Source organism: Podarcis gaigeae (assembly GCF_964106915.1).
Source record: "Podarcis gaigeae genome assembly, chromosome: 5".
Taxonomy (NCBI): Eukaryota; Metazoa; Chordata; class Lepidosauria; order Squamata; family Lacertidae; genus Podarcis; species Podarcis gaigeae.
This window is the reverse complement of record NC_139681.1, coordinates 23869353-23879537: the sequence shown is the minus strand read 5'-3', so window position 1 is coordinate 23879537 and position 10185 is coordinate 23869353. Positions and strand designations below refer to the sequence as shown.

Here is a 10185-nt window from a genome sequence, read left to right as displayed (position 1 = left end):
AATCACAAGACAGAGAAACCAGTAGGAGAACACTTCAATCTCCCGGGACATTCTATACAAGATCTCAAAGTAGCTGTTTTACTACAAAGGAATTTCAGAAATAGACTGGAAAGAGAAGCTGCTGAATTGCAACTTATCACCAAACTTAAAACCATGGAGAGACATGGTCTGAACAAAGACCTTGGATTCTTATCTCATTATACATGACAAAGCCATTTTTCACCTTCTCACCCCTTGCTTTTTCCTGTAAGACCTATTGCAGTCATTAAGAGTTGTCAACAGGCTCATCACAGCTATCTGCCAATCACCCATTCCCACCACCCTTCTAAGTAATACCCCTCCCCACCTTCTCACTATATAGAAGGGTCTGGTAACTTCTGTTTCAGTGTATCTGAAGAAGTGTGCATGCACACGAAAGCTCATACCAAGAACTAACTTAGTTGGTCTTTAATGTGCTACTGGAAGGAATTTTTTGTTGTTGTTGTTGTTATTATTATTATTATTAACAACAACAACAATAACTGAAGCTAAATGCAATGCTAATTTGGGTTTTCCTGCTCAGGCAAAACATTCTGGAGAATTTTGAGGGCAGATGAAGAGCATCAATAAGGCTAGCAAAAAATGTTTGAAAGCTATTTCTCGTGCAGACAGCCAACAAGCTATGGGGAACACTCACTTCTCATTAGAATCCACTAGGTGCCTTTGAAAGTCTCAGCTAGAATGTCTGATGCAGTTTGTCGCTGACAATATAACAATACTCTGTCTTGACAGGCCTAATGCTGGAGATTGGAATAATGGTCCACGTCGGGTGTTTAACCACTTAAGAAATCCAGGGTGATATGCCTCTGGCCGGGAGGTTGTGAGTCAATTGCACTGCCATATTACAGTCTGCTAGTTTCAAGTCACAGACATTTCAGAATTGTCACCCCCCTCCTCCGCCCTCAACCAAAATATGCTCTCCCTAGTGTGATACTGTCATATAGGAAACCTGTGGTGATACTTCTCAAAGGCAGTGACATTAAGACACCGCATTCAATTGAGCACATCGCCTAAGTGAAAAACCATTTAACCCTGGGTTTAATAGGTGCCTGCCATCCCCACAGACAAATGGAATGGAGGATTGAGTTGAGGTTAAATCAGATTCAGTTAGAAGAAGTTGTGGGATGTGTGCTTTTTTTTTTTTTTTTTGGCAAGTTAAATTAGAAAACAGCCTGTGGCAAGTTATTAACTTTTCATTAGGCTCAAACAAAAGAACATAATTCCTATTATAGCATGTCAGAGGCTTTATTTTTAGTAGCAGAAATGCAAAATAGTGGCGGGAGGAAATCAATGTAAACTTGTAAAATATTAAATCCGCTTAAGGCATAAGTGCAACCTATTAAACCCAGAAACTAGCACTGTGGAAAGCAAACTCCTAGAAACTAAAGGCTTGGTTATGCTGGAGAAAAAAAACAAGGGTACCAGCACTATGAGGGAAGGGAATGACTTGGGAGATTGCTGAATGGATGGTGAACATTGTTCTTCTGCATCAGTGGTGAACAAAAAGAATTACCTAATGTTGGCTCCAATGGCTTCTGTGAAACTGCCCAATGAGCTCAGTCACCAAAAGCAGCAGTAGGAAATATTATCTGAACTTCCTATGTATTGGGGCAAAAGAACAGATGGGAAGGAAACCACTCCCTTGTGGATTGCACATATTTGTTCACTCATATGCAGGAAACGTTAGCAGTAGTATGTTCTGAATACCAGTTGCTGGAAACTGCAGGGGAGTGGTGGTGTACTCGGGTCTTGCAGGCAAACTTCCTATTGGCATCTGGTCGGATGCGGTGAGAACAGGATGGCGGACTAAATGGACCTCTGGCTTGATCCAGCAGGATCTTCTTACGTTCTTAAGAAGTACTTGCTAGATCAAGCCCAAACCCCTTCCAATCCAGCATTTCATCAACAGTAGGTTGTCAGATGCTTCTAGAAAGCTCACAAGGCAGGAATGAAAATTATAATCACCATTTCCTGGGCATATCTTTAAGTTCCTCTGAACATAGAAGCTCCACTTAGCCATCATGACTGATACCCGTTCAATAATAATAATAATAATAATAATAATAATAATAATAATAATAATAACAACTTATTATTTATACCCCGCCTACCGGCTGGGTTTCCCCACCCACTCTGGGTGGCTTCCAACAAAACACTAAAATACAATAACCTATTAAACAGTAAAAGCTTCCCTAAACAGGGCTGCCTTTAGATGTCTTCTAAAAGTTTGGTAGTTATTTTTCTCTTTGACATCTGGTGGGAGGGTGTTCCACAAGGCGGGTGCCACTACCGAGAAGGCCCTCTGCCTGGTTCCTAATAATAATAATAATAATAATAATAATAATAATAATAATAATAATAAAGCAATAAAACACCAAACATTAAAAACTTCCCTGAACAGGGCTGCCTTCAGATGTCTTCTAAATGTCATATAGTTCTTGATTTCTTTGACAGCTGATAGGAGGGTGTTCCACAGGGTGGGCACCACTACTGAGAAGGCCCTCTGCCTGGTTCCCTGTAACTTGGCTTCTCGTAGTGAGGGAACCGCCAGAAGGCCCTAGGTGCTGGACCTCAGTGTCTGGGTAGAACGATGGAGGTGGAGACGCTCCTTCAGGTATACTGGACAGAGGCCTTTAGGGCTTTAAAGGTCAGCATCACCACTTTGAATTGTGCTTGGAAATGTACTGGGAGCCAGTGTAGGCCTTTCAGGACCGGTGTTATATGGTCTCAGCGGCCGCTCCCAGTCACCAGTCTAGCTGCAGCATTCTGGATTAGTTGTAGTTTCCGATATCCTCCATTAATTTGCCACACACCCTTAAACTTACCTCTACTGTTTGGCCATTTCCATATCTTTTGGGGGGTTCATCTGGCAGTTTGCAAAGAAGTACTGCTTGGTGTCTTTGATGAAACTACTGTCCATCAAATCCACCAGGCCTGTGTATACCTCATTGTCAGGTTCAGTGAATTCTGAGCCTCCCCCCTCTCACAGCAGACAGCCAAGGAAGTAGACAAGGAAGCTCTTACCGAGTCTTTATTCAACATTGACAGTGAGAGGCCTCTGTATGCTGCCTCTTAGGTTCATGGTGTTGCTCCAACGGAGCTCCTCCCCCTCTAATTGTCTCTGAGTCATTTGCTCTTCCAACCTTTCAATGCATGCCGAGTTCTGGGAGAAGGGGGGCGCAGAAATGCTCTCCAGTGATAACATGTCAGCTGACTGCTCTGTCTCTGTCTCCCCCTTCTCTTCTCCCAACACCTCCCAACTCTTCAGTTCATCTGTATCTGAGCTGTGACCTTCCTCAAACCACAAATTCAATACTGCCTCTTTTCTGGAAGGTTCAGGAGGAGGGGGGCAGTCTCCACCATTCCTCCTCAGTCTCATCCCTGATACCCATACATTAAAGTTTACCCCTCACAGAATTACAATTCCTGTCATCCTTAACAAATTACAGTTCCCATGATTCTTAAGATGTGTGTGGAAAATGTACTTTAAATGCATGGTGTATATGCAACCTAGGTGAAGCAAACATTGCATTTTCTGATAGAATCATAGATTTGTGTGTAGTCCTGGTTTTAAGAAGTCAGAGCTGAGGACACAGCAAGGTAGGTACAGGGTTTTGGAGCCTGTGTGGCTTCTGGACATTGTTGGACACCAGCTCTCATCAGCCCCTGCCAACATGGCCAATGGCCAAGGCTGATGGGTACTGGAATTGAAGAACATCTGAAGGGCTGCAGTTCCTGCTTTCCTGAGCTAAGGCAACAAGAAAGCTATGGCAAATAAGAGCTGGCAGATGGAACTGAGCAACAAAATGGCTTACCAATGTAACATCTTGATGTGACTGAAGAGTAAAAGCAGGTCATGGCTTTAAAAATACAGTGGTACCTTGGGTTAAGAACTTAGTTAACGTAGTCTGGAGATCCGTTCTTAACCTGAAACTGTTCTTAACCTGAAGCACCACTTTAGCTAATGGGGCCTCTCGCTGCCACCGCACCGCCACCACACGATTTCTGTTCTCATCCTGAAGCAATGTTCTTAACTTGAGGTACTATTTCTGGGTTAGCGGAGTCTGTAACCTGAACCGTCTGTAACCTGAAGTGACTGTAACCCAAGGTACCACCGTAGGACAAAGTGGAAGGTTACTGGATTCTCCTGATTCCTGACTCTCTGGCCAGAATGGTTCTAGCTGCTAGCTTGAAGGTCCTGCATTTCACTGTTGCATTAACCATAGTGCAATGGGAGATGCGTATGTGCTTGCTGGTTTTAGGCTGTTTTGTGCCAATTCACACAAGAAACTTGTCCCAAACCCTGCTTTGAAATACAAGTGGCTTACTGGCATAGGCGCCAGGAAACTGTGGTACTACTGGAGAGGAGGTTTCAAGTGACTGGGTGTGAGCAGACTCATCTGAGGTGGGCATATGTACTATTATGCACCCTAGATTCATTCTTTAAGCTTTATTTGCTCGAAAGATAAGGCACTATTACATTGAAGAAATAGGAGCCCTCTGAGGATATCCTTCTCTCCTACAACTTTCCCAGTCGTTCCATTTTGGTGTGCATTATCTAATATGACTGACAGACTGACAGACTCTCAAAACCAGCTTCTACAGCAGTTTCTAATACCCGAAGCTGAAGGATGCACAGGCAGAGCTGGCCCAACCTTCACTTTAATTACTTCTATAGCTATTGACATTCTGAATCCCAACATTTCAGTTTTAAATTTGGGTTGCCACATGGAGTCAATTCTGATCTCTTGTCTCTTAGATCTCCAGGGTTTAGCTCTGTCCTTCTGTGCCCAGAGAGGGGATAAGATGCCTGTCATCTCAGCAGCAAAATAGTGCATCTAGGTTTAGGCTGATGCCATATTGAACTACTTGTTTCCTCATAGCTGACACCAATGTAAATCACTACAGTTCATTGACTTCAATGGATCTGTCAATCTTCCCAAGCTGGGAGCCTGGCCCTTGGAGTCTCATGAAAATCCAGTTGTCAAGCTATCTGCCAAGATGTTAATGTTGTTCATATTACCCCAAAGTGACAGGGAGGAATCAGAATTTAAAGCAATTGTTTGCCTTTCAAACGCCAGCCATTGTGATGCTTTATTTGCTGCCTGCATCTGGCTGCAAACAACTGCACAATAGATCAACAAGTTGGCACCTGGCATTAGGCCAGCACTATAAAACATTATGGTAGAGAGGAAGGGAGGAAAGCCTTTATAGCAAGCTTACTCTGCTGATTGCCTCATCACTACAGAAACCCTCAGCTTGGACTGGCTGGGCGCCATTAAAGCAAACAAGCAGTAATCAGACCCGCACCTTCCAAAAGTAGTTTTTGTCTTTTTAGAAACCAGCTTGTGAGACTTTTGTTATGCAGATCTGCCACTGGAATGTTGTATTTGTTCAGGATCCAGGGCTTGATTCACCCTTCTGATCCAGCTAATCCAGAACACGGCAGCTAGACTGGTGACTGGGAGAGGCCGCTGAGACAGTAGAAGACCGGTCCTGAAAGACCTTCATTGGCTCCCAGTACGTTTCCAATAACAATTCAAAGTGTTGGTGCTGACCTTTAAAGCCTTAAACAGCCTCAGCCCAGTATACCTGAAGGAGCATCTCCACCCCCATCATTCAGCCTGGACACTGAGGTCCAGCTCTGAGGGCCTTCTGGCGGTTCCTTCACTGTGAGAAGTGAAGCTACAGGGAACCAGGCAGAGGGCCTTCTCAATGGTGACTCCCACCCTGTGGAATGCCCTCCCATCAGCTGTCAAAGAGATCAACAACTATGTGACATTTAGGTGATATCTGAAGGCAGCCCTGTTCAGGGAAGTTTTTAATGTTTGTTTTATTGCTTTATTATTATTCTGTTGGGAGCCACCGAGAGTAGCTGGGGAAACCCAGCCAGGTGGGTTGGGTATAAATAATAAAGTATTATTATTATTATGGCTCCAGTTTATACAACTGTCTGTGAACCAGCCATCATGGGTTCAGAAGCCTCTGAGTGACTCTAACAGCCACTGTTACAACTGATCACCACAGGGATGCAAAGCCTCATTTGAGCTAGGGTGCAGGGCAGAACTTGTTCATCTCCCTTTTTTGCAGCAGATGGACTTGATCCAAAACTCCTGAACTTGCTTGGAGATTGGAACACAATTCTGCAAATACACACCCCTCCAGATTTTGTGATAGTTTTGGCCTGCAAAAAGTGCAGGCGAAAGGAAACATTGACATAAAAATGTCGTATTTTGCAGATGAATGCACTGGTCATGTTTGTATGCCACCCTAAACCAAACTATGTTGTTGTTTAGTCATTTAGTCATGTCTGACTCTTCGTGACCCCCTGGACCAGAGCATGCCAGGCACTCCTGTCTTCCACTGCCTCCTGCAGTTTGTTCAAACTCATGTTAGTAGCTTCGAGAACACTCTCCAACCATCTTGTCCTCTGTTGTCCCCTTCTCCTTGTGCCCTCCATCTTTCCCAACATCAGGGTCTTTTCCAAGGAGTCTTCTCTTCTCATGAGGTGGCCAAAGTATTGGAGCCTCAGCTTCACAATCTGTCCTTCCAGTGAGCACTCAGGGCTGATTTCCTTCAGAATGGATAGGTTTGATCTTCTTGCAGTCCATGGGACTCTCAAGAGTCTCCTCCAGCACCATAATTCAAAAGCATCAATTCTTTGGCGATCAGCCTTCTTCATGGTCCAGTTCTCACTTCCATACATCACTATTGGGAAAACCATAGCTTTAACTATATGGACCTTTGTTGGCAAGGAGATGTCTCTGCTTTTTAAGATGCTGTCTAGGTTTGTCATCGCTTTTCTCCAAAGAAGCAGGCATCTTTTAATTTTGTGACTGCTGTCACCATCTGCAGTGATCATGGAGCCCAAGAAAGTAAAATCTCTAGTGCAAATGTACAAATGCACCCAAAGAAGGAGATCACAGCGTCTTGGTATCTCCTTGTGCTTTTGATGCCAGTGGAGTGCTGCAGCTAAGCCAAGGTATGGCTTAGCATGTCATCCAAACCCAAAATTGTGGTTTAACTCTCTCTCTTTTAAGCATGACCTACAGCCAAGATTTTTCCTATGGCTGCAGGTTGTGGTTGTGGAGGTGAGTCCTTTTGATATCTGATCCTGCAAATCAAACCACAAATACACTGCATTTATCTGCCTCAAAAAGGCAGGATTCATTTCCTATTCCTGAAAATTTTATCCAATTTCTTTTTTAAACTAAAAAAAGTTTTTTTGTTTTTTTTAAAAAAATTATCTCCTTTTTAAAACAACAACAACACCAACACCCAACTTTTAAAGTTGGCTAGTACAAAAATCTGTGCCTTTATTTGCCTGAAATTTGGCATACTCAATCCACTCTGAAAGGGCTATTATGCCTGCAAATTCCACCCAATTCTGTCAAAAGACAAAAAGTGGTCAGGTTAGATGAGTGGAGTCCATCCAGAAGGCTCTTCATTGAGAAGGCTGTAAGCTGAAGTTCAGATATTTACCACATGGGGCAGCCACATGCAGATCCTAGCAGATCCTGATTCATCAAGCAGCCAGGAAAGCTGGCAGGGTGGAATGCCGCAGGCTTGAAATGGAATCTGTGGGGAATTCAATAAGCATAGAAAGAAATCTCATGCACTGGAACTATGATCAGTGCTGAGTACAGCTGAAGCCTGACCTGGAGCCGTTCATAGTCCTATTAGGTCATGGGGAAATAATGCCTGGGTATGTAGAATTATGCTGGACCCTCCAAGGGCATCATAGCTCTGGGAACAGAGCCTTTTGCACTGGTTCTGAGTGGCTCAGCACGATGGGGTAGCAAAGCAGAGTGCTAGGGGTCATTGGTTCTAGCCCTGAAATCCCCCGATATGGAAAAATAAAATGAAATGAAAATAGCCTAATAAACCATTCCCAAATTATTCTTCTGCTGAGCATGAAAATGAACATGCTTCTCTTTCTTTCTGCCCACCCTGTTGCACAGGTATGATTCAAAATGATTCATGTATTTTTATTATTTTGAAAAAAAGAAGAAGAAGCAATAGTTGCTCCAGGCGCTATAACGGCTAATTAACTGGGAACTATTTCACTTTGACAAGTCCGTATGACGGGATACTCACTAATGGATACGTTCAAGGTGTTCTGTTCCTTTCCTCCCCTTCCTAGCCGTAGTAGAAAATAGTAATAATGGAAAATAGCAGCCACTTAACACTCCCTTAAAAAGAAAAAAACAGCCTAGTTTTTAAATTAATTACACATGCTCATACACAGAGCTAATGGGCATAGGAAGGTTTTTTTGTGCTTTTGCTTGAAGTCTCAGGTTTTGTGAATTACTAAGGCCATACAGAGGGGCAGATAAGACTATTCGAAGACTGGACAACACTGAATATCTTCCAGCACCCAATGCTTTAAACAGGACTGAATTCCCTGTCAGGTTATCTGCTTCATACAGCTTTTCTGGATTTCAGCTCCTTATGCATATATTTCTGTATCTGTGTCTGAGCTACACAGACAATTGTCTTTTCTAATTAATGATCTGTACATGAGTTAAGATACATCCACTATTTATTTGGTGTATTTTCTCTCCCTTATTTGGCTCATAGCACCCCCCCCCCCCAAAGACCTGGGCAAAGGAACAATCCCTCAGCTGTTTTTATTACAGATATCTCTCATTATTACTGCTGGCACTTATGTTTGCTCTACTGGCAGGAGATATTAAGGGAGGTAAGGGGAGAAGCTGTTTCCTTGGTGTTTAGCTTAATTGCACATCTGTGTTTTGTGCTGGTTGCCGAATGACCTTGACTTAACTTCTAGCATTGTTCATCTCCTTTGAGCCATTATAGTTTACATGCTAAATCACCATGCTGTTATTTCTGATCGTAGAGAGGGTACTAATTTTGGTTTATATTACACACAGTGCCCAGAGATGCCACATTTCTGGAAACTGTATTGTCTTTATGGTCTTGTGAAGAATAATGAACACTAGGGGAAATAATCATCTGCAGATATAGGGGTGTGGAAAGTTATTGTCAATCTTTTGTTTTAGCCATGTAAATTTCATCTGCAAGCAAAACAAAAATGAGCACCCTTTATTCACATTAATCTCTTCCTATACACACCCCAGAACATAAAAAGAGACCATCTTATCCATCGCCCAAAGGCACTTCCAGACAACCTGTTTCTTAAGCATTCATCCTGAGTTGGCTATTTAATGAACATTCATCCTGATTTTTTCATGATTTTAGGTGATGCATTAAACCAAGCCTTATGAGGAATGGTTGAAGGAACTGGATATGTTTAGCCTGGAAAAGAGGAGACTGAGAGGAGATACAAGAGTCATCTTCAAATATCTTAAGGGCTGTCATATGGAAGATGGAGCAAGCTTGTTTTCTCCTGATCTGGAGGGTGAGACTCGAACTTATGGCTTCAAGTTACAAGAAAGGAGATTCCGACTAAACATGAGGAAGAACTTTCTGTCAGTAAATTTGACAATGGAGCAGACTCCCATGAGAGGTTGTGGACTCTTGCTCCTTGGAGGTTTTTAAGCAGAGACTGGAAGGCCATCTGTCATGGATCCTTTACCTGAGATTGCAGGAATAATTGGGTGCACTCTTCCCACCTTGGATCAAATCTATGCTTTCAGGTGTCATAAGAAAGCTGCAGAGATAGTGCAGGATAGTGCACACCCCGGAAATTATCTCTTTCAGCTTCTGCCTTCTGGAAGAAAGTACAGGGTTATAAAGACTAGGACTAGCCACTTGAGAAACAAGTTTCTATCCAAATATGATTTTGGTTTTAAACGCAGTGTAAGGTAGTCTCTATGGGAGTATATTGTATTTAATTATGGGGTATCAGAGTTTTTAGGGGGTTAACCAGGCTGGGATAACTGGGATAGCAGGCTTGTTGGTTTTTGAATGTCTGATGTAGATTTTTTTCAATTTTATTGTTCTGTATGGGACAATGACAATAAAGATTATCGTATCGTATCAATTGGACTAGATGACCCTTGGGGTTCCTTCCATTTCTACAGTTCTATGATTCTGAGTGCTATCCCACACTTCCCAGTGCATTTCCCCATCACATTCCTTATCACAAAACACCTGATCTTTGAGTGTAGAGGGTCTGTTTTACAAAACTTCCCAATGTGCTATAATTGTGCAACCTGAATT

The 10185-nt window shown here is 42.8% G+C and overlaps 2 long non-coding RNA genes across 2 annotated transcripts in view; one reads left to right on the top strand and one right to left on the bottom strand.

The window, feature by feature from the left end:
- The first annotated feature begins 527 nt into the window (after positions 1-527).
- The window catches only part of LOC310845479, a 485939-nt gene continuing 476281 nt past the window's right edge, over positions 528-10185 (top strand). The window contains exons 1-2 of the long non-coding RNA XR_014564789.1: positions 528-2073; positions 2821-3912. This is a non-coding gene — a long non-coding RNA (uncharacterized lncRNA). The remainder of the gene's footprint in view (positions 2074-2820; positions 3913-10185) is intronic.
- LOC310845415 lies at positions 7339-9266 on the bottom strand. Its single transcript, XR_014564685.1, has 3 exons — positions 9136-9266; positions 8137-8231; positions 7339-7617 (listed from the first exon to the last, which is right to left on the bottom strand). It is a non-coding gene; the product is annotated as an uncharacterized lncRNA (long non-coding RNA).